This window comes from Somniosus microcephalus, chromosome 19 (assembly GCF_052327205.1).
Source record: "Somniosus microcephalus isolate GS21.2 chromosome 19, FLI_Smic_1.0, whole genome shotgun sequence".
NCBI classification, from domain to species: Eukaryota; Metazoa; Chordata; class Chondrichthyes; order Squaliformes; family Somniosidae; genus Somniosus; species Somniosus microcephalus.
In genome coordinates, this window is record NC_141005.1 from 24,017,800 (window position 1) to 24,041,140 (window position 23,341).

General features: G+C 46.5%; 8 non-coding genes and 1 pseudogene across 8 annotated transcripts; all 9 read right to left on the bottom strand.

The window, feature by feature from the left end:
• Positions 1–1,153: 1,153 nt before the first annotated feature.
• Positions 1,154–1,272, bottom strand: LOC147104174 (5S ribosomal RNA). The gene has a single exon (XR_015072510.1). It is a non-coding gene; the product is annotated as a 5S ribosomal RNA (ribosomal RNA).
• Positions 1,273–3,691: 2,419 nt separating this feature from the next.
• On the bottom strand, positions 3,692–3,810 carry LOC147104175 (5S ribosomal RNA). The gene has a single exon (XR_015072511.1). It is a non-coding gene; the product is annotated as a 5S ribosomal RNA (ribosomal RNA).
• Positions 3,811–6,231: 2,421 nt separating this feature from the next.
• Positions 6,232–6,350, bottom strand: LOC147104176 (5S ribosomal RNA). The gene has a single exon (XR_015072512.1). It is a non-coding gene; the product is annotated as a 5S ribosomal RNA (ribosomal RNA).
• Positions 6,351–8,770: 2,420 nt separating this feature from the next.
• On the bottom strand, positions 8,771–8,889 carry LOC147104177 (5S ribosomal RNA). Its single transcript, XR_015072513.1, has one exon. It is a non-coding gene; the product is annotated as a 5S ribosomal RNA (ribosomal RNA).
• Positions 8,890–11,312: 2,423 nt separating this feature from the next.
• Positions 11,313–11,431, bottom strand: LOC147104178 (5S ribosomal RNA; annotated as a pseudogene).
• A 2,427-nt stretch (positions 11,432–13,858) lies between these two features.
• On the bottom strand, positions 13,859–13,977 carry LOC147104179 (5S ribosomal RNA). Its single transcript, XR_015072514.1, has one exon. It is a non-coding gene; the product is annotated as a 5S ribosomal RNA (ribosomal RNA).
• Positions 13,978–16,399: 2,422 nt separating this feature from the next.
• Positions 16,400–16,518, bottom strand: LOC147104180 (5S ribosomal RNA). Its single transcript, XR_015072515.1, has one exon. It is a non-coding gene; the product is annotated as a 5S ribosomal RNA (ribosomal RNA).
• Positions 16,519–18,941: 2,423 nt separating this feature from the next.
• Positions 18,942–19,060, bottom strand: LOC147104181 (5S ribosomal RNA). The gene has a single exon (XR_015072516.1). It is a non-coding gene; the product is annotated as a 5S ribosomal RNA (ribosomal RNA).
• Positions 19,061–21,483: 2,423 nt separating this feature from the next.
• Positions 21,484–21,602, bottom strand: LOC147104182 (5S ribosomal RNA). The gene has a single exon (XR_015072518.1). It is a non-coding gene; the product is annotated as a 5S ribosomal RNA (ribosomal RNA).
• Between the last annotated feature and the right edge of the window lie 1,739 nt (positions 21,603–23,341).

Here is a 23,341-nt window from a genome sequence, read left to right on the forward strand (position 1 = left end):
GCGGGGAGGTTATGCTTCAACTGTATAAAACACTAGTTAGGCCGCAGCTAGAGTGCCGCGTGCAGTTCTGGTCACCACATTACAAGAAGGATGCGATTGCACTAGAGAAGGTGCAGAGGAGATTTCCGAGGATGTTGCCTGGGCTGGGGAATTTTAGTTATGAGGAAAGATTGGATAGGCTGGGGTTGTTTTCTTTGGAACACAGGAGGCTGAGGCGAGACCTAATTGAGGTGTGTAAAATTATGAGGGGCCGAGATAGAGTGGATAGGAAGGACCTATTTCCCTTAGCAGAAGGGTCAATAATAGATTTCAAGTAATTGGTAGGAGGTTTACAGGGAATTTGAGGAGACATTTTTTCACCCAGTGAATGGTGGGGGTCTGGAATGCACTGCCTGAAAGGGTGGTAGAGGCAGAAACCCTCATCACGTTTAAAAAGTACTTGGATATGCACTTGAACTGCCGTAACCTACAAGGCTACGGACCAAGTGCTGTAAAGTGGGATTTGGGTGGATTGCTCTTTGTCGGCTGGCACGGACAAGATGGGCCGAATGGCCTCCTTCTGTGCTGTAAATTTCTATGATTCTGCCTGATCATGTGACATCTGCCCACACGACTTCTACAAATGTTATTACATTGTAGCCAGGATTGTTTAGTTTCCAATTCCGCCCATTTTGAAGCCAGGTCTCCGTTATAGCTACTATTGCATAACCCCATGTGGCAACTTGCGCCTGCAACTCGTCAATCTTATTTGTAACACTCCTCGCATTAACACACATGCATTTCAACAGCATGCTAGTTGGCTTTGCTTTTTTCCTGAATTTAACTGCTGCTCTTTCCACATTATTCTTTGTTCTGTTGCTGTTTGTCCCTCCGAGTTTTCTATGCACCTTGTCTCTCCTCTCTGCTGCTGTGTCCTGGTGGCCCTCCGCCAGTGTGTGTATTTTGGCTATCTTATTTTCTTCTTCTGCTTATTTCGGCCCTGTGTCTGGAGCCCCTTGCATTTGTGTAGCAGCAGGAGAATGTGCAGCGAAGAAATGGTCAAAGGAAAGCGAGAGAGAGAGAGAGAGAGAGCAGCAAAAAGGATGTTGATTGATTAAGAGCAGTGTGTGCGCGTGTGTGTGCAAAACGTTGAGCAGCCTGTGGCGGCAGCAAAAGCCTACTGCACCTGGTGTTCCCAGGCGGTCTCCCATCCAAGTACTAACCAGGCCTGACTCTGCTTAGCTTCCGAGATCAGACGAGATCGGGCGTATTCAGACTAGTATGGCCGTAGGCATATGCTGGCTGGCTTTCTCTTTACTTAAAGCTGTCGCCCATTTTTTTCTCTTCTTCTACACATTCATACAAGTATTCAACACTCAATTTACATTTACAAGTTTTACTCCTCCCGCAACCCCCCCACCCCCCCTCCACCTCTTCTTGCTGCTCTGCCTCCCACACAAACAAACTACAAGCCCAACCCTTCATTGCCTTCTATTCAAATATTACATCAAATAAACATGCTCAAACACCAAGTCTTAAGGGCTGTAGCATCTTTCAAACTGGACAAATACCCAGGCCCGCATCAAATCTATCCCACACTCTTAAGAGAAGTAAGACACCAAATAGCACAGGCTCTCACCATCATTTTACAATCCTCTCTGGCTACAGGTGTGGTGCCCGACCACTGGAGGACTGCTAACGTGCTACCGTTCTTTCAAAAGGGAGAGAGGGATAGACCGCATAATTACAGGCCAGTCAGCCTAACCTCGGTGGTGGGAAAATTATTGGAAAAAGTTCTGAGGGACAGGAGAAATCTTCATTTAGAAAGACACGGATTAATCAGGGACAGTCAGCATGGATTTCTTAACGGAAGGTCGTGTCTGACTAACGCAATTCAATTTTTCGAGGAGGTAACAAGGAGGGTCGATGAGGGTAGTGCCTTTGATGTAGTCTATATGGATTTTAGCAAGGCTTTTGATAAGGTCCCGCATGCCAGATTGGTCACGAAAGTAAAAGCCCATGGGATCCAAGGCAAAGTGGCAAGTTGGATCCAAAATTGGCTCAGAGGCAGGAAACAAAGGGTAATGGTCGAAGGGTGTTTTTGTGACCGGAAGGCTGTTTCCAGTGGGGTTCCGCAGGGCTCACAGAATCACAGAAACCCCACAGTGCAGATAGAGGCCATTTCGGCCCATCGAGCCTGCACCGACTCAGTACTGGGCCCTTTGCTTTTTCTGGTATATATCAATGATTTGGATTTGAATGTAGGAAGTATGATTAAGAAGTTTGCAGATGATACAAAAATTGGCCGTGTGGTTAATAATGAAACAGAATGCTGTAGACTGCAGGAAGATATCAATGGACTCGTCTAGTGGGCAGAACAGTGGCAAATGGAATTCAGTTGGAATACACAATAAATGGTAGGACACTGAGAAATGCAGAGGATCAGCGGGACCTTGGAGTGCATGTCCACAGATCCCTGAAGGTAGCAGGACAGGTAGATAAAGTGGTTAAGCAGGCATACGGGATACTTGCCTTTATTAGCCGAGGCGTAGAATATAAGAGCGGGGAGGTTATGCTTCAACTGTATAAAACACTAGTTAGGCCGCAGCTAGAGTGCCGCGTGCAGTTCTGGTCACCACATTACAAGAAGGATGCGATTGCACTAGAGAAGGTGCAGAGGAGATTTCCGAGGATGTTGCCTGGGCTGGGGAATTTTAGTTATGAGGAAAGATTGGATAGGCTGGGGTTGTTTTCTTTGGAACACAGGAGGCTGAGGCGAGACCTAATTGAGGTGTGTAAAATTATGAGGGGCCGAGATAGAGTGGATAGGAAGGACCTATTTCCCTTAGCAGAAGGGTCAATAATAGATTTCAAGTAATTGGTAGGAGGTTTACAGGGAATTTGAGGAGACATTTTTTCACCCAGTGAATGGTGGGGGTCTGGAATGCACTGCCTGAAAGGGTGGTAGAGGCAGAAACCCTCATCACGTTTAAAAAGTACTTGGATATGCACTTGAACTGCCGTAACCTACAAGGCTACGGACCAAGTGCTGTAAAGTGGGATTTGGGTGGATTGCTCTTTGTCGGCTGGCACGGACAAGATGGGCCGAATGGCCTCCTTCTGTGCTGTAAATTTCTATGATTCTGCCTGATCATGTGACATCTGCCCACACGACTTCTACAAATGTTATTACATTGTAGCCAGGATTGTTTAGTTTCCAATTCCGCCCATTTTGAAGCCAGGTCTCCGTTATAGCTACTATTGCATAACCCCATGTGGCAACTTGCGCCTGCAACTCGTCAATCTTATTTGTAACACTCCTCGCATTAACACACATGCATTTCAACAGCATGCTAGTTGGCTTTGCTTTTTTCCTGAATTTAACTGCTGCTCTTTCCACATTATTCTTTGTTCTGTTGCTGTTTGTCCCTCCGAGTTTTCTATGCACCTTGTCTCTCCTCTCTGCTGCTGTGTCCTGGTGGCCCTCCGCCAGTGTGTGTATTTTGGCTATCTTATTTTCTTCTTCTGCTTATTTCGGCCCTGTGTCTGGAGCCCCTTGCATTTGTGTAGCAGCAGGAGAATGTGCAGCGAAGAAATGGTCAAAGGAAAGCGAGAGAGAGAGAGAGAGAGCAGCAAAAAGGATGTTGATTGATTAAGAGCAGTGTGTGCGCGTGTGTGTGCAAAACGTTGAGCAGCCTGTGGCGGCAGCAAAAGCCTACTGCACCTGGTGTTCCCAGGCGGTCTCCCATCCAAGTACTAACCAGGCCTGACTCTGCTTAGCTTCCGAGATCAGACGAGATCGGGCGTATTCAGACTAGTATGGCCGTAGGCATATGCTGGCTGGCTTTCTCTTTACTTAAAGCTGTCGCCCATTTTTTTCTCTTCTTCTACACATTCATACAAGTATTCAACACTCAATTTACATTTACAAGTTTTACTCCTCCCGCAACCCCCCCACCCCCCCTCCACCTCTTCTTGCTGCTCTGCCTCCCACACAAACAAACTACAAGCCCAACCCTTCATTGCCTTCTATTCAAATATTACATCAAATAAACATGCTCAAACACCAAGTCTTAAGGGCTGTAGCATCTTTCAAACTGGACAAATACCCAGGCCCGCATCAAATCTATCCCACACTCTTAAGAGAAGTAAGACACCAAATAGCACAGGCTCTCACCATCATTTTACAATCCTCTCTGGCTACAGGTGTGGTGCCCGACCACTGGAGGACTGCTAACGTGCTACCGTTCTTTCAAAAGGGAGAGAGGGATAGACCGCATAATTACAGGCCAGTCAGCCTAACCTCGGTGGTGGGAAAATTATTGGAAAAAGTTCTGAGGGACAGGAGAAATCTTCATTTAGAAAGACACGGATTAATCAGGGACAGTCAGCATGGATTTCTTAACGGAAGGTCGTGTCTGACTAACGCAATTCAATTTTTCGAGGAGGTAACAAGGAGGGTCGATGAGGGTAGTGCCTTTGATGTAGTCTATATGGATTTTAGCAAGGCTTTTGATAAGGTCCCGCATGCCAGATTGGTCACGAAAGTAAAAGCCCATGGGATCCAAGGCAAAGTGGCAAGTTGGATCCAAAATTGGCTCAGAGGCAGGAAACAAAGGGTAATGGTCGAAGGGTGTTTTTGTGACCGGAAGGCTGTTTCCAGTGGGGTTCCGCAGGGCTCACAGAATCACAGAAACCCCACAGTGCAGATAGAGGCCATTTCGGCCCATCGAGCCTGCACCGACTCAGTACTGGGCCCTTTGCTTTTTCTGGTATATATCAATGATTTGGATTTGAATGTAGGAAGTATGATTAAGAAGTTTGCAGATGATACAAAAATTGGCCGTGTGGTTAATAATGAAACAGAATGCTGTAGACTGCAGGAAGATATCAATGGACTCGTCTAGTGGGCAGAACAGTGGCAAATGGAATTCAGTTGGAATACACAATAAATGGTAGGACACTGAGAAATGCAGAGGATCAGCGGGACCTTGGAGTGCATGTCCACAGATCCCTGAAGGTAGCAGGACAGGTAGATAAAGTGGTTAAGCAGGTATACGGGATACTTGCCTTTATTAGCCAAGGCGTAGAATATAAGAGCGGGGAGGTTATGCTTCAACTGTATAAAACACTAGTTAGGCCGCAGCTAGAGTGCCGCGTGCAGTTCTGGTCACCACATTACAAGAAGGATGCGATTGCACTAGAGAAGGTGCAGAGGAGATTTCCGAGGATGTTGCCTGGGCTGGGGAATTTTAGTTATGAGGAAAGATTGGATAGGCTGGGGTTGTTTTCTTTGGAACACAGGAGGCTGAGGCGAGACCTAATTGAGGTGTGTAAAATTATGAGGGGCCGAGATAGAGTGGATAGGAAGGACCTATTTCCCTTAGCAGAAGGGTCAATAATAGATTTCAAGTAATTGGTAGGAGGTTTACAGGGAATTTGAGGAGACATTTTTTCACCCAGTGAATGGTGGGGGTCTGGAATGCACTGCCTGAAAGGGTGGTAGAGGCAGAAACCCTCATCACGTTTAAAAAGTACTTGGATATGCACTTGAACTGCCGTAACCTACAAGGCTACGGACCAAGTGCTGTAAAGTGGGATTTGGGTGGATTGCTCTTTGTCGGCTGGCACGGACAAGATGGGCCGAATGGCCTCCTTCTGTGCTGTAAATTTCTATGATTCTGCCTGATCATGTGACATCTGCCCACACGACTTCTACAAATGTTATTACATTGTAGCCAGGATTGTTTAGTTTCCAATTCCGCCCATTTTGAAGCCAGGTCTCCGTTATAGCTACTATTGCATAACCCCATGTGGCAACTTGCGCCTGCAACTCGTCAATCTTATTTGTAACACTCCTCGCATTAACACACATGCATTTCAACAGCATGCTAGTTGGCTTTGCTTTTTTCCTGAATTTAACTGCTGCTCTTTCTACATTCTTCTTTGTTCTGTTGCTGTTTGTCCCTCCGAGTTTTCTATGCACCTTGTCTCTCCTCTCTGCTGCTGTGTCCTGGTGGCCCTCCGCCAGTGTGTGTATTTTGGCTATCTTATTTTCTTCTTCTGCTTATTTCGGCCCTGTGTCTGGAGCCCCTTGCATTTGTGTAGCAGCAGGAGAATGTGCAGCGAAGAAATGGTCAAAGGAAAGCGAGAGAGAGAGAGAGAGAGAGCAGCAAAAAGGATGTTGATTGATTAAGAGCAGTGTGTGCGCGTGTGTGTGCAAAACGTTGAGCAGCCTGTGGCGGCAGCAAAAGCCTACTGCACCTGGTGTTCCCAGGCGGTCTCCCATCCAAGTACTAACCAGGCCTGACTCTGCTTAGCTTCCGAGATCAGACGAGATCGGGCGTATTCAGACTAGTATGGCCGTAGGCATATGCTGGCTGGCTTTCTCTTTACTTAAAGCTGTCGCCCATTTTTTTCTCTTCTACACATTCATACAAGTATTCAACACTCAATTTACATTTACAAGTTTTACTCCTCCCGCAACCCCCCCACCCCCCCTCCACCTCTTCTTGCTGCTCTGCCTCCCACACAAACAAACTACAAGCCCAACCCTTCATTGCCTTCTATTCAAATATTACATCAAATAAACATGCTCAAACACCAAGTCTTAAGGGCTGTAGCATCTTTCAAACTGGACAAATACCCAGGCCCGCATCAAATCTATCCCACACTCTTAAGAGAAGTAAGACACCAAATAGCACAGGCTCTCACCATCATTTTACAATCCTCTCTGGCTACAGGTGTGGTGCCCGACCACTGGAGGACTGCTAACGTGCTACCGTTCTTTCAAAAGGGAGAGAGGGATAGACCGCATAATTACAGGCCAGTCAGCCTAACCTCGGTGGTGGGAAAATTATTGGAAAAAGTTCTGAGGGACAGGAGAAATCTTCATTTAGAAAGACACGGATTAATCAGGGACAGTCAGCATGGATTTCTTAACGGAAGGTCGTGTCTGACTAACGCAATTCAATTTTTCGAGGAGGTAACAAGGAGGGTCGATGAGGGTAGTGCCTTTGATGTAGTCTATATGGATTTTAGCAAGGCTTTTGATAAGGTCCCGCATGCCAGATTGGTCACGAAAGTAAAAGCCCATGGGATCCAAGGCAAAGTGGCAAGTTGGATCCAAAATTGGCTCAGAGGCAGGAAACAAAGGGTAATGGTCGAAGGGTGTTTTTGTGACCGGAAGGCTGTTTCCAGTGGGGTTCCGCAGGGCTCACAGAATCACAGAAACCCCACAGTGCAGATAGAGGCCATTTCGGCCCATCGAGCCTGCACCGACTCAGTACTGGGCCCTTTGCTTTTTCTGGTATATATCAATGATTTGGATTTGAATGTAGGAAGTATGATTAAGAAGTTTGCAGATGATACAAAAATTGGCCGTGTGGTTAATAATGAAACAGAATGCTGTAGACTGCAGGAAGATATCAATGGACTCGTCTAGTGGGCAGAACAGTGGCAAATAGAATTCAGTTGGAATACACAATAAATGGTAGGACACTGAGAAATGCAGAGGATCAGCGGGACCTTGGAGTGCATGTCCACAGATCCCTGAAGGTAGCAGGACAGGTAGATAAAGTGGTTAAGCAGGCATACGGGATACTTGCCTTTATTAGCCGAGGCGTAGAATATAAGAGCGGGGAGGTTATGCTTCAACTGTATAAAACACTAGTTAGGCCGCAGCTAGAGTGCCGCGTGCAGTTCTGGTCACCACATTACAAGAAGGATGCGATTGCACTAGAGAAGGTGCAGAGGAGATTTCCGAGGATGTTGCCTGGGCTGGGGAATTTTAGTTATGAGGAAAGATTGGATAGGCTGGGGTTGTTTTCTTTGGAACACAGGAGGCTGAGGCGAGACCTAATTGAGGTGTGTAAAATTATGAGGGGTCGAGATAGAGTGGATAGGAAGGACCTATTTCCCTTAGCAGAAGGGTCAATAATAGATTTCAAGTAATTGGTAGGAGGTTTACAGGGAATTTGAGGAGACATTTTTTCACCCAGTGAATGGTGGGGGTCTGGAATGCACTGCCTGAAAGGGTGGTAGAGGCAGAAACCCTCATCACGTTTAAAAAGTACTTGGATATGCACTTGAACTGCCGTAACCTACAAGGCTACGGACCAAGTGCTGTAAAGTGGGATTTGGGTGGATTGCTCTTTGTCGGCTGGCACGGACAAGATGGGCCGAATGGCCTCCTTCTGTGCTGTAAATTTCTATGATTCTGCCTGATCATGTGACATCTGCCCACACGACTTCTACAAATGTTATTACATTGTAGCCAGGATTGTTTAGTTTCCAATTCCGCCCATTTTGAAGCCAGGTCTCCGTTATAGCTACTATTGCATAACCCCATGTGGCAACTTGCGCCTGCAACTCGTCAATCTTATTTGTAACACTCCTCGCATTAACACACATGCATTTCAACAGCATGCTAGTTGGCTTTGCTTTTTTCCTGAATTTAACTGCTGCTCTTTCTACATTCTTCTTTGTTCTGTTGCTGTTTGTCCCTCCGAGTTTTCTATGCACCTTGTCTCTCCTCTCTGCTGCTGTGTCCTGGTGGCCCTCCGCCAGTGTGTGTATTTTGGCTATCTTATTTTCTTCTTCTGCTTATTTCGGCCCTGTGTCTGGAGCCCCTTGCATTTGTGTAGCAGCAGGAGAATGTGCAGCGAAGAAATGGTCAAAGGAAAGCGAGAGAGAGAGAGAGAGAGAGAGCAGCAAAAAGGATGTTGATTGATTAAGAGCAGTGTGTGCGCGTGTGTGTGCAAAACGTTGAGCAGCCTGTGGCGGCAGCAAAAGCCTACTGCACCTGGTGTTCCCAGGCGGTCTCCCATCCAAGTACTAACCAGGCCTGACTCTGCTTAGCTTCCGAGATCAGACGAGATCGGGCGTATTCAGACTAGTATGGCCGTAGGCATATGCTGGCTGGCTTTCTCTTTACTTAAAGCTGTCGCCCATTTTTTTCTCTTCTTCTACACATTCATACAAGTATTCAACACTCAATTTACATTTACAAGTTTTACTCCTCCCGCAACCCCCCCACCCCCCCTCCACCTCTTCTTGCTGCTCTGCCTCCCACACAAACAAACTACAAGCCCAACCCTTCATTGCCTTCTATTCAAATATTACATCAAATAAACATGCTCAAACACCAAGTCTTAAGGGCTGTAGCATCTTTCAAACTGGACAAATACCCAGGCCCGCATCAAATCTATCCCACACTCTTAAGAGAAGTAAGACACCAAATAGCACAGGCTCTCACCATCATTTTACAATCCTCTCTGGCTACAGGTGTGGTGCCCGACCACTGGAGGACTGCTAACGTGCTACCGTTCTTTCAAAAGGGAGAGAGGGATAGACCGCATAATTACAGGCCAGTCAGCCTAACCTCGGTGGTGGGAAAATTATTGGAAAAAGTTCTGAGGGACAGGAGAAATCTTCATTTAGAAAGACACGGATTAATCAGGGACAGTCAGCATGGATTTCTTAACGGAAGGTCGTGTCTGACTAACGCAATTCAATTTTTCGAGGAGGTAACAAGGAGGGTCGATGAGGGTAGTGCCTTTGATGTAGTCTATATGGATTTTAGCAAGGCTTTTGATAAGGTCCCGCATGCCAGATTGGTCACGAAAGTAAAAGCCCATGGGATCCAAGGCAAAGTGGCAAGTTGGATCCAAAATTGGCTCAGAGGCAGGAAACAAAGGGTAATGGTCGAAGGGTGTTTTTGTGACCGGAAGGCTGTTTCCAGTGGGGTTCCGCAGGGCTCACAGAATCACAGAAACCCCACAGTGCAGATAGAGGCCATTTCGGCCCATCGAGCCTGCACCGACTCAGTACTGGGCCCTTTGCTTTTTCTGGTATATATCAATGATTTGGATTTGAATGTAGGAAGTATGATTAAGAAGTTTGCAGATGATACAAAAATTGGCCGTGTGGTTAATAATGAAACAGAATGCTGTAGACTGCAGGAAGATATCAATGGACTCGTCTAGTGGGCAGAACAGTGGCAAATGGAATTCAGTTGGAATACACAATAAATGGTAGGACACTGAGAAATGCAGAGGATCAGCGGGACCTTGGAGTGCATGTCCACAGATCCCTGAAGGTAGCAGGACAGGTAGATAAAGTGGTTAAGCAGGCATACGGGATACTTGCCTTTATTAGCCGAGGCGTAGAATATAAGAGCGGGGAGGTTATGCTTCAACTGTATAAAACACTAGTTAGGCCGCAGCTAGAGTGCCGCGTGCAGTTCTGGTCACCACATTACAAGAAGGATGCGATTGCACTAGAGAAGGTGCAGAGGAGATTTCCGAGGATGTTGCCTGGGCTGGGGAATTTTAGTTATGAGGAAAGATTGGATAGGCTGGGGTTGTTTTCTTTGGAACACAGGAGGCTGAGGCGAGACCTAATTGAGGTGTGTAAAATTATGAGGGGCCGAGATAGAGTGGATAGGAAGGACCTATTTCCCTTAGCAGAAGGGTCAATAATAGATTTCAAGTAATTGGTAGGAGGTTTACAGGGAATTTGAGGAGACATTTTTTCACCCAGTGAATGGTGGGGGTCTGGAATGCACTGCCTGAAAGGGTGGTAGAGGCAGAAACCCTCATCACGTTTAAAAAGTACTTGGATATGCACTTGAACTGCCGTAACCTACAAGGCTACGGACCAAGTGCTGTAAAGTGGGATTTGGGTGGATTGCTCTTTGTCGGCTGGCACGGACAAGATGGGCCGAATGGCCTCCTTCTGTGCTGTAAATTTCTATGATTCTGCCTGATCATGTGACATCTGCCCACACGACTTCTACAAATGTTATTACATTGTAGCCAGGATTGTTTAGTTTCCAATTCCGCCCATTTTGAAGCCAGGTCTCCGTTATAGCTACTATTGCATAACCCCATGTGGCAACTTGCGCCTGCAACTCGTCAATCTTATTTGTAACACTCCTCGCATTAACACACATGCATTTCAACAGCATGCTAGTTGGCTTTGCTTTTTTCCTGAATTTAACTGCTGCTCTTTCTACATTCTTCTTTGTTCTGTTGCTGTTTGTCCCTCCGAGTTTTCTATGCACCTTGTCTCTCCTCTCTGCTGCTGTGTCCTGGTGGCCCTCCGCCAGTGTGTGTATTTTGGCTATCTTATTTTCTTCTTCTGCTTATTTCGGCCCTGTGTCTGGAGCCCCTTGCATTTGTGTAGCAGCAGGAGAATGTGCAGCGAAGAAATGGTCAAAGGAAAGCGAGAGAGAGAGAGAGAGAGAGAGCAGCAAAAAGGATGTTGATTGATTAAGAGCAGTGTGTGCGCGTGTGTGTGCAAAACGTTGAGCAGCCTGTGGCGGCAGCAAAAGCCTACTGCACCTGGCGTTCCCAGGCAGTCTCCCATCCAAGTACTAACCAGGCCTGACTCTGCTTAGCTTCCGAGATCAGACGAGATCGGGCGTATTCAGACTAGTATGGCCGTAGGCATATGCTGGCTGGCTTTCTCTTTACTTAAAGCTGTCGCCCATTTTTTTCTCTTCTTCTACACATTCATACAAGTATTCAACACTCAATTTACATTTACAAGTTTTACTCCTCCCGCAACCCCCCCACCCCCCCTCCACCTCTTCTTGCTGCTCTGCCTCCCACACAAACAAACTACAAGCCCAACCCTTCATTGCCTTCTATTCAAATATTACATCAAATAAACATGCTCAAACACCAAGTCTTAAGGGCTGTAGCATCTTTCAAACTGGACAAATACCCAGGCCCGCATCAAATCTATCCCACACTCTTAAGAGAAGTAAGACACCAAATAGCACAGGCTCTCACCATCATTTTACAATCCTCTCTGGCTACAGGTGTGGTGCCCGACCACTGGAGGACTGCTAACGTGCTACCGTTCTTTCAAAAGGGAGAGAGGGATAGACCGCATAATTACAGGCCAGTCAGCCTAACCTCGGTGGTGGGAAAATTATTGGAAAAAGTTCTGAGGGACAGGAGAAATCTTCATTTAGAAAGACACGGATTAATCAGGGACAGTCAGCATGGATTTCTTAACGGAAGGTCGTGTCTGACTAACGCAATTCAATTTTTCGAGGAGGTAACAAGGAGGGTCGATGAGGGTAGTGCCTTTGATGTAGTCTATATGGATTTTAGCAAGGCTTTTGATAAGGTCCCGCATGCCAGATTGGTCACGAAAGTAAAAGCCCATGGGATCCAAGGCAAAGTGGCAAGTTGGATCCAAAATTGGCTCAGAGGCAGGAAACAAAGGGTAATGGTCGAAGGGTGTTTTTGTGACCGAAAGGCTGTTTCCAGTGGGGTTCCGCAGGGCTCACAGAATCACAGCAACCCCACAGTGCAGATAGAGGCCATTTCGGCCCATCGAGCCTGCACCGACTCAGTACTGGGCCCTTTGCTTTTTCTGGTATATATCAATAATTTGGATTTGAATGTAGGAAGTATGATTAAGAAGTTTGCAGATGATACAAAAATTGGCCGTGTGGTTAATAATGAAACAGAATGCTGTAGACTGCAGGAAGGTATCAATGGACTCGTCTAGTGGGCAGAACAGTGGCAAATGGAATTCAGTTGGAATACACAATAAATGGTAGGACACTGAGAAATGCAGAGGATCAGCGGGACCTTGGAGTGCATGTCCACAGATCCCTGAAGGTAGCAGGACAGGTAGATAAAGTGGTTAAGCAGGCATACGGGATACTTGCCTTTATTAGCCGAGGCGTAGAATATAAGAGCGGGGAGGTTATGCTTCAACTGTATAAAACACTAGTTAGGCCGCAGCTAGAGTGCCGCGTGCAGTTCTGGTCACCACATTACAAGAAGGATGCGATTGCACTAGAGAAGGTGCAGAGGAGATTTCCGAGGATGTTGCCTGGGCTGGGGAATTTTAGTTATGAGGAAAGATTGGATAGGCTGGGGTTGTTTTCTTTGGAACACAGGAGGCTGAGGCGAGACCTAATTGAGGTGTGTAAAATTATGAGGGGCCGAGATAGAGTGGATAGGAAGGACCTATTTCCCTTAGCAGAAGGGTCAATAATAGATTTCAAGTAATTGGTAGGAGGTTTACAGGGAATTTGAGGAGACATTTTTTCACCCAGTGAATGGTGGGGGTCTGGAATGCACTGCCTGAAAGGGTGGTAGAGGCAGAAACCCTCATCACGTTTAAAAAGTACTTGGATATGCACTTGAACTGCCGTAACCTACAAGGCTACGGACCAAGTGCTGTAAAGTGGGATTTGGGTGGATTGCTCTTTGTCGGCTGGCACGGACAAGATGGGCCGAATGGCCTCCTTCTGTGCTGTAAATTTCTATGATTCTGCCTGATCATGTGACATCTGCCCACACGACTTCTACAAATGTTATTACATTGTAGCCAGGATTGTTTAGTTTCCAATTCCGCCCATTTTGAAGCCAGGTCTCCGTTATAGCTACTATTGCATAACCCCATGTGGCAACTTGCGCCTGCAACTCGTCAATCTTATTTGTAACACTCCTCGCATTAACACACATGCATTTCAACAGCATGCTAGTTGGCTTTGCTTTTTTCCTGAATTTAACTGCTGCTCTTTCCACATTATTCTTTGTTCTGTTGCTGTTTGTCCCTCCGAGTTTTCTATGCACCTTGTCTCTCCTCTCTGCTGCTGTGTCCTGGTGGCCCTCCGCCAGTGTGTGTATTTTGGCTATCTTATTTTCTTCTTCTGCTTATTTCGGCCCTGTGTCTGGAGCCCCTTGCATTTGTGTAGCAGCAGGAGAATGTGCAGCGAAGAAATGGTCAAAGGAAAGCGAGAGAGAGAGAGAGAGAGAGAGAGAGCAGCAAAAAGGATGTTGATTGATTAAGAGCAGTGTGTGCGCGTGTGTGTGCAAAACGTTGAGCAGCCTGTGGCGGCAGCAAAAGCCTACTGCACCTGGTGTTCCCAGGCGGTCTCCCATCCAAGTACTAACCAGGCCTGACTCTGCTTAGCTTCCGAGATCAGACGAGATCGGGCGTATTCAGACTAGTATGGCCGTAGGCATATGCTGGCTGGCTTTCTCTTTACTTAAAGCTGTCGCCCATTTTTTTCTCTTCTTCTACACATTCATACAAGTATTCAACACTCAATTTACATTTACAAGTTTTACTCCTCCCGCAACCCCCCACCCCCCCTCCACCTCTTCTTGCTGCTCTGCCTCCCACACAAACAAACTACAAGCCCAACCCTTCATTGCCTTCTATTCAAATATTACATCAAATAAACATGCTCAAACACCAAGTCTTAAGGGCTGTAGCATCTTTCAAACTGGACAAATACCCAGGCCCGCATCAAATCTATCCCACACTCTTAAGAGAAGTAAGACACCAAATAGCACAGGCTCTCACCATCATTTTACAATCCTCTCTGGCTACAGGTGTGGTGCCCGACCACTGGAGGACTGCTAACGTGCTACCGTTCTTTCAAAAGGGAGAGAGGGATAGACCGCATAATTACAGGCCAGTCAGCCTAACCTCGGTGGTGGGAAAATTATTGGAAAAAGTTCTGAGGGACAGGAGAAATCTTCATTTAGAAAGACACGGATTAATCAGGGACAGTCAGCATGGATTTCTTAACGGAAGGTCGTGTCTGACTAACGCAATTCAATTTTTCGAGGAGGTAACAAGGAGGGTCGATGAGGGTAGTGCCTTTGATGTAGTCTATATGGATTTTAGCAAGGCTTTTGATAAGGTCCCGCATGCCAGATTGGTCACGAAAGTAAAAGCCCATGGGATCCAAGGCAAAGTGGCAAGTTGGATCCAAAATTGGCTCAGAGGCAGGAAACAAAGGGTAATGGTCGAAGGGTGTTTTTGTGACCGGAAGGCTGTTTCCAGTGGGGTTCCGCAGGGCTCACAGAATCACAGAAACCCCACAGTGCAGATAGAGGCCATTTCGGCCCATCGAGCCTGCACCGACTCAGTACTGGGCCCTTTGCTTTTTCTGGTATATATCAATGATTTGGATTTGAATGTAGGAAGTATGATTAAGAAGTTTGCAGATGATACAAAAATTGGCCGTGTGGTTAATAATGAAACAGAATGCTGTAGACTGCAGGAAGATATCAATGGACTCGTCTAGTGGGCAGAACAGTGGCAAATGGAATTCAGTTGGAATACACAATAAATGGTAGGACACTGAGAAATGCAGAGGATCAGCGGGACCTTGGAGTGCATGTCCACAGATCCCTGAAGGTAGCAGGACAGGTAGATAAAGTGGTTAAGCAGGCATACGGGATACTTGCCTTTATTAGCCGAGGCGTAGAATATAAGAGCGGGGAGGTTATGCTTCAACTGTATAAAACACTAGTTAGGCCGCAGCTAGAGTGCCGCGTGCAGTTCTGGTCACCACATTACAAGAAGGATGCGATTGCACTAGAGAAGGTGCAGAGGAGATTTCCGAGGATGTTGCCTGGGCTGGGGAATTTTAGTTATGAGGAAAGATTGGATAGGCTGGGGTTGTTTTCTTTGGAACACAGGAGGCTGAGGCGAGACCTAATTGAGGTGTGTAAAATTATGAGGGGCCGAGATAGAGTGGATAGGAAGGACCTATTTCCCTTAGCAGAAGGGTCAATAATAGATTTCAAGTAATTGGTAGGAGGTTTACAGGGAATTTGAGGAGACATTTTTTCACCCAGTGAATGGTGGGGGTCTGGAATGCACTGCCTGAAAGGGTGGTAGAGGCAGAAACCCTCATCACGTTTAAAAAGTACTTGGATATGCACTTGAACTGCCGTAACCTACAAGGCTACGGACCAAGTGCTGTAAAGTGGGATTTGGGTGGATTGCTCTTTGTCGGCTGGCACGGACAAGATGGGCCGAATGGCCTCCTTCTGTGCTGTAAATTTCTATGATTCTGCCTGATCATGTGACATCTGCCCACACGACTTCTACAAATGTTATTACATTGTAGCCAGGATTGTTTAGTTTCCAATTCCGCCCATTTTGAAGCCAGGTCTCCGTTATAGCTACTATTGCATAACCCCATGTGGCAACTTGCGCCTGCAACTCGTCAATCTTATTTGTAACACTCCTCGCATTAACACACATGCATTTCAACAGCATGCTAGTTGGCTTTGCTTTTTTCCTGAATTTAACTGCTGCTCTTTCCACATTATTCTTTGTTCTGTTGCTGTTTGTCCCTCCGAGTTTTCTATGCACCTTGTCTCTCCTCTCTGCTGCTGTGTCCTGGTGGCCCTCCGCCAGTGTGTGTATTTTGGCTATCTTATTTTCTTCTTCTGCTTATTTCGGCCCTGTGTCTGGAGCCCCTTGCATTTGTGTAGCAGCAGGAGAATGTGCAGCGAAGAAATGGTCAAAGGAAAGCGAGAGAGAGAGAAAGAGAGAGAGCAGCAAAAAGGATGTTGATTGATTAAGAGCAGTGTGTGCGCGTGTGTGTGCAAAACGTTGAGCAGCCTGTGGCGGCAGCAAAAGCCTACTGCACCTGGTGTTCCCAGGCGGTCTCCCATCCAAGTACTAACCAGGCCTGACTCTGCTTAGCTTCCGAGATCAGACGAGATCGGGCGTATTCAGACTAGTATGGCCGTAGGCATATGCTGGCTGGCTTTCTCTTTACTTAAAGCTGTCGCCCATTTTTTTCTCTTCTTCGACACATTCATACAAGTATTCAACACTCAATTTACATTTACAAGTTTTACTCCTCCCGCAACCCCCCCACCCCCCCTCCACCTCTTCTTGCTGCTCTGCCTCCCACACAAACAAACTACAAGCCCAACCCTTCATTGCCTTCTATTCAAATATTACATCAAATAAACATGCTCAAACACCAAGTCTTAAGGGCTGTAGCATCTTTCAAACTGGACAAATACCCAGGCCCGCATCAAATCTATCCCACACTCTTAAGAGAAGTAAGACACCAAATAGCACAGGCTCTCACCATCATTTTACAATCCTCTCTGGCTACAGGTGTGGTGCCCGACCACTGGAGGACTGCTAACGTGCTACCGTTCTTTCAAAAGGGAGAGAGGGATAGACCGCATAATTACAGGCCAGTCAGCCTAACCTCGGTGGTGGGAAAATTATTGGAAAAAGTTCTGAGGGACAGGAGAAATCTTCATTTAGAAAGACACGGATTAATCAGGGACAGTCAGCATGGATTTCTTAACGGAAGGTCGTGTCTGACTAACGCAATTCAATTTTTCGAGGAGGTAACAAGGAGGGTCGATGAGGGTAGTGCCTTTGATGTAGTCTATATGGATTTTAGCAAGGCTTTTGATAAGGTCCCGCATGCCAGATTGGTCACGAAAGTAAAAGCCCATGGGATCCAAGGCAAAGTGGCAAGTTGGATCCAAAATTGGCTCAGAGGCAGGAAACAAAGGGTAATGGTCGAAGGGTGTTTTTGTGACCGGAAGGCTGTTTCCAGTGGGGTTCCGCAGGGCTCACAGAATCACAGAAACCCCACAGTGCAGATAGAGGCCATTTCGGCCCATCGAGCCTGCACCGACTCAGTACTGGGCCCTTTGCTTTTTCTGGTATATATCAATGATTTGGATTTGAATGTAGGAAGTATGATTAAGAAGTTTGCAGATGATACAAAAATTGGCCGTGTGGTTAATAATGAAACAGAATGCTGTAGACTGCAGGAAGATATCAATGGACTCGTCTAGTGGGCAGAACAGTGGCAAATGGAATTCAGTTGGAATACACAATAAATGGTAGGACACTGAGAAATGCAGAGGATCAGCGGGACCTTGGAGTGCATGTCCACAGATCCCTGAAGGTAGCAGGACAGGTAGATAAAGTGGTTAAGCAGGCATACGGGATACTTGCCTTTATTAGCCGAGGCGTAGAATATAAGAGCGGGGAGGTTATGCTTCAACTGTATAAAACACTAGTTAGGCCGCAGCTAGAGTGCCGCGTGCAGTTCTGGTCACCACATTACAAGAAGGATGCGATTGCACTAGAGAAGGTGCAGAGGAGATTTCCGAGGATGTTGCCTGGGCTGGGGAATTTTAGTTATGAGGAAAGATTGGATAGGCTGGGGTTGTTTTCTTTGGAACACAGGAGGCTGAGGCGAGACCTAATTGAGGTGTGTAAAATTATGAGGGGCCGAGATAGAGTGGATAGGAAGGACCTATTTCCCTTAGCAGAAGGGTCAATAATAGATTTCAAGTAATTGGTAGGAGGTTTACAGGGAATTTGAGGAGACATTTTTTCACCCAGTGAATGGTGGGGGTCTGGAATGCACTGCCTGAAAGGGTGGTAGAGGCAGAAACCCTCATCACGTTTAAAAAGTACTTGGATATGCACTTGAACTGCCGTAACCTACAAGGCTACGGACCAAGTGCTGTAAAGTGGGATTTGGGTGGATTGCTCTTTGTCGGCTGGCACGGACAAGATGGGCCGAATGGCCTCCTTCTGTGCTGTAAATTTCTATGATTCTGCCTGATCGTGTGACATCTGCCCACACGACTTCTACAAATGTTATTACATTGTAGCCAGGATTGTTTAGTTTCCAATTCCGCCCATTTTGAAGCCAGGTCTCCGTTATAGCTACTATTGCATAACCCCATGTGGCAACTTGCGCCTGCAACTCGTCAATCTTATTTGTAACACTCCTCGCATTAACACACATGCATTTCAACAGCATGCTAGTTGGCTTTGCTTTTTTCCTGAATTTAACTGCTGCTCTTTCCACATTATTCTTTGTTCTGTTGCTGTTTGTCCCTCCGAGTTTTCTATGCACCTTGTCTCTCCTCTCTGCTGCTGTGTCCTGGTGGCCCTCCGCCAGTGTGTGTATTTTGGCTATCTTATTTTCTTCTTCTGCTTATTTCGGCCCTGTGTCTGGAGCCCCTTGCATTTGTGTAGCAGCAGGAGAATGTGCAGCGAAGAAATGGTCAAAGGAAAGCGAGAGAGAGAGAGAGAGAGAGAGCAGCAAAAAGGATGTTGATTGATTAAGAGCAGTGTGTGCGCGTGTGTGTGCAAAACGTTGAGCAGCCTGTGGCGGCAGCAAAAGCCTACTGCACCTGGTGTTCCCAGGCGGTCTCCCATCCAAGTACTAACCAGGCCTGACTCTGCTTAGCTTCCGAGATCAGACGAGATCGGGCGTATTCAGACTAGTATGGCCGTAGGCATATGCTGGCTGGCTTTCTCTTTACTTAAAGCTGTCGCCCATTTTTTTCTCTTCTTCTACACATTCATACAAGTATTCAACACTCAATTTACATTTACAAGTTTTACTCCTCCCGCAACCCCCCCACCCCCCCTCCACCTCTTCTTGCTGCTCTGCCTCCCACACAAACAAACTACAAGCCCAACCCTTCATTGCCTTCTATTCAAATATTACATCAAATAAACATGCTCAAACACCAAGTCTTAAGGGCTGTAGCATCTTTCAAACTGGACAAATACCCAGGCCCGCATCAAATCTATCCCACACTCTTAAGAGAAGTAAGACACCAAATAGCACAGGCTCTCACCATCATTTTACAATCCTCTCTGGCTACAGGTGTGGTGCCCGACCACTGGAGGACTGCTAACGTGCTACCGTTCTTTCAAAAGGGAGAGAGGGATAGACCGCATAATTACAGGCCAGTCAGCCTAACCTCGGTGGTGGGAAAATTATTGGAAAAAGTTCTGAGGGACAGGAGAAATCTTCATTTAGAAAGACACGGATTAATCAGGGACAGTCAGCATGGATTTCTTAACGGAAGGTCGTGTCTGACTAACGCAATTCAATTTTTCGAGGAGGTAACAAGGAGGGTCGATGAGGGTAGTGCCTTTGATGTAGTCTGTATGGATTTTAGCAAGGCTTTTGATAAGGTCCCGCATGCCAGATTGGTCACGAAAGTAAAAGCCCATGGGATCCAAGGCAAAGTGGCAAGTTGGATCCAAAATTGGCTCAGAGGCAGGAAACAAAGGGTAATGGTCGAAGGGTGTTTTTGTGACCGGAAGGCTGTTTCCAGTGGGGTTCCGCAGGGCTCACAGAATCACAGAAACCCCACAGTGCAGATAGAGGCCATTTCGGCCCATCGAGCCTGCACCGACTCAGTACTGGGCCCTTTGCTTTTTCTGGTATATATCAATGATTTGGATTTGAATGTAGGAAGTATGATTAAGAAGTTTGCAGATGATACAAAAATTGGCCGTGTGGTTAATAATGAAACAGAATGCTGTAGACTGCAGGAAGATATCAATGGACTCGTCTAGTGGGCAGAACAGTGGCAAATGGAATTCAGTTGGAATACACAATAAATGGTAGGACACTGAGAAATGCAGAGGATCAGCGGGACCTTGGAGTGCATGTCCACAGATCCCTGAAGGTAGCAGGACAGGTAGATAAAGTGGTTAAGCAGGCATACGGGATACTTGCCTTTATTAGCCGAGGCGTAGAATATAAGAGCGGGGAGGTTATGCTTCAACTGTATAAAACACTAGTTAGGCCGCAGCTAGAGTGCCGCGTGCAGTTCTGGTCACCACATTACAAGAAGGATGCGATTGCACTAGAGAAGGTGCAGAGGAGATTTCCGAGGATGTTGCCTGGGCTGGGGAATTTTAGTTATGAGGAAAGATTGGATAGGCTGGGGTTGTTTTCTTTGGAACACAGGAGGCTGAGGCGAGACCTAATTGAGGTGTGTAAAATTATGAGGGGCCGAGATAGAGTGGATAGGAAGGACCTATTTCCCTTAGCAGAAGGGTCAATAATAGATTTCAAGTAATTGGTAGGAGGTTTACAGGGAATTTGAGGAGACATTTTTTCACCCAGTGAATGGTGGGGGTCTGGAATGCACTGCCTGAAAGGGTGGTAGAGGCAGAAACCCTCATCACGTTTAAAAAGTACTTGGATATGCACTTGAACTGCCGTAACCTACAAGGCTACGGACCAAGTGCTGTAAAGTGGGATTTGGGTGGATTGCTCTTTGTCGGCTGGCACGGACAAGATGGGCCGAATGGCCTCCTTCTGTGCTGTAAATTTCTATGATTCTGCCTGATCGTGTGACATCTGCCCACACGACTTCTACAAATGTTATTACATTGTAGCCAGGATTGTTTAGTTTCCAATTCCGCCCATTTTGAAGCCAGGTCTCCGTTATAGCTACTATTGCATAACCCCATGTGGCAACTTGCGCCTGCAACTCGTCAATCTTATTTGTAACACTCCTCGCATTAACACACATGCATTTCAACAGCATGCTAGTTGGCTTTGCTTTTTTCCTGAATTTAACTGCTGCTCTTTCCACATTATTCTTTGTTCTGTTGCTGTTTGTCCCTCCGAGTTTTCTATGCACCTTGTCTCTCCTCTCTGCTGCTGTGTCCTGGTGGCCCTCCGCCAGTGTGTGTATTTTGGCTATCTTATTTTCTTCTTCTGCTTATTTCGGCCCTGTGTCTGGAGCCCCTTGCATTTGTGTAGCAGCAGGAGAATGTGCAGCGAAGAAATGGTCAAAGGAAAGCGAGAGAGAGAGAGAGAGAGAGAGCAGCAAAAAGGATGTTGATTGATTAAGAGCAGTGTGTGCGCGTGTGTGTGCAAAACGTTGAGCAGCCTGTGGCGGCAGCAAAAGCCTACTGCACCTGGTGTTCCCAGGCGGTCTCCCATCCAAGTACTAACCAGGCCTGACTCTGCTTAGCTTCCGAGATCAGACGAGATCGGGCGTATTCAGACTAGTATGGCCGTAGGCATATGCTGGCTGGCTTTCTCTTTACTTAAAGCTGTCGCCCATTTTTTTCTCTTCTTCTACACATTCATACAAGTATTCAACACTCAATTTACATTTACAAGTTTTACTCCTCCCGCAACCCCCCCACCCCCCCTCCACCTCTTCTTGCTGCTCTGCCTCCCACACAAACAAACTACAAGCCCAACCCTTCATTGCCTTCTATTCAAATATTACATCAAATAAACATGCTCAAACACCAAGTCTTAAGGGCTGTAGCATCTTTCAAACTGGACAAATACCCAGGCCCGCATCAAATCTATCCCACACTCTTAAGAGAAGTAAGACACCAAATAGCACAGGCTCTCACCATCATTTTACAATCCTCTCTGGCTACAGGTGTGGTGCCCGACCACTGGAGGACTGCTAACGTGCTACCGTTCTTTCAAAAGGGAGAGAGGGATAGACCGCATAATTACAGGCCAGTCAGCCTAACCTCGGTGGTGGGAAAATTATTGGAAAAAGTTCTGAGGGACAGGAGAAATCTTCATTTAGAAAGACACGGATTAATCAGGGACAGTCAGCATGGATTTCTTAACGGAAGGTCGTGTCTGACTAACGCAATTCAATTTTTCGAGGAGGTAACAAGGAGGGTCGATGAGGGTAGTGCCTTTGATGTAGTCTGTATGGATTTTAGCAAGGCTTTTGATAAGGTCCCGCATGCCAGATTGGTCACGAAAGTAAAAGCCCATGGGATCCAAGGCAAAGTGGCAAGTTGGATCCAAAATTGGCTCAGAGGCAGGAAACAAAGGGTAATGGTCGAAGGGTGTTTTTGTGACCGGAAGGCTGTTTCCAGTGGGGTTCCGCAGGGCTCACAGAATCACAGAAACCCCACAGTGCAGATAGAGGCCATTTCGGCCCATCGAGCCTGCACCGACTCAGTACTGGGCCCTTTGCTTTTTCTGGTATATATCAATGATTTGGATTTGAATGTAGGAAGTATGATTAAGAAGTTTGCAGATGATACAAAAATTGGCCGTGTGGTTAATAATGAAACAGAATGCTGTAGACTGCAGGAAGATATCAATGGACTCGTCTAGTGGGCAGAACAGTGGCAAATGGAATTCAGTTGGAATACACAATAAATGGTAGGACACTGAGAAATGCAGAGGATCAGCGGGACCTTGGAGTGCATGTCCACAGATCCCTGAAGGTAGCAGGACAGGTAGATAAAGTGGTTAAGCAGGCATACGGGATACTTGCCTTTATTAGCCGAGGCGTAGAATATAAGAGCGGGGAGGTTATGCTTCAACTGTATAAAACACTAGTTAGGCCGCAGCTAGAGTGCCGCGTGCAGTTCTGGTCACCACATTACAAGAAGGATGCGATTGCACTAGAGAAGGTGCAGAGGAGATTTCCGAGGATGTTGCCTGGGCTGGGGAATTTTAGTTATGAGGAAAGATTGGATAGGCTGGGGTTGTTTTCTTTGGAACACAGGAGGCTGAGGCGAGACCTAATTGAGGTGTGTAAAATTATGAGGGGCCGAGATAGAGTGGATAGGAAGGACCTATTTCCCTTAGCAGAAGGGTCAATAATAGATTTCAAGTAATTGGTAGGAGGTTTACAGGGAATTTGAGGAGACATTTTTTCACCCAGTGAATGGTGGGGGTCTGGAATGCACTGCCTGAAAGGGTGGTAGAGGCAGAAACCCTCATCACGTTTAAAAAGTACTTGGATATGCACTTGAACTGCCGTAACCTACA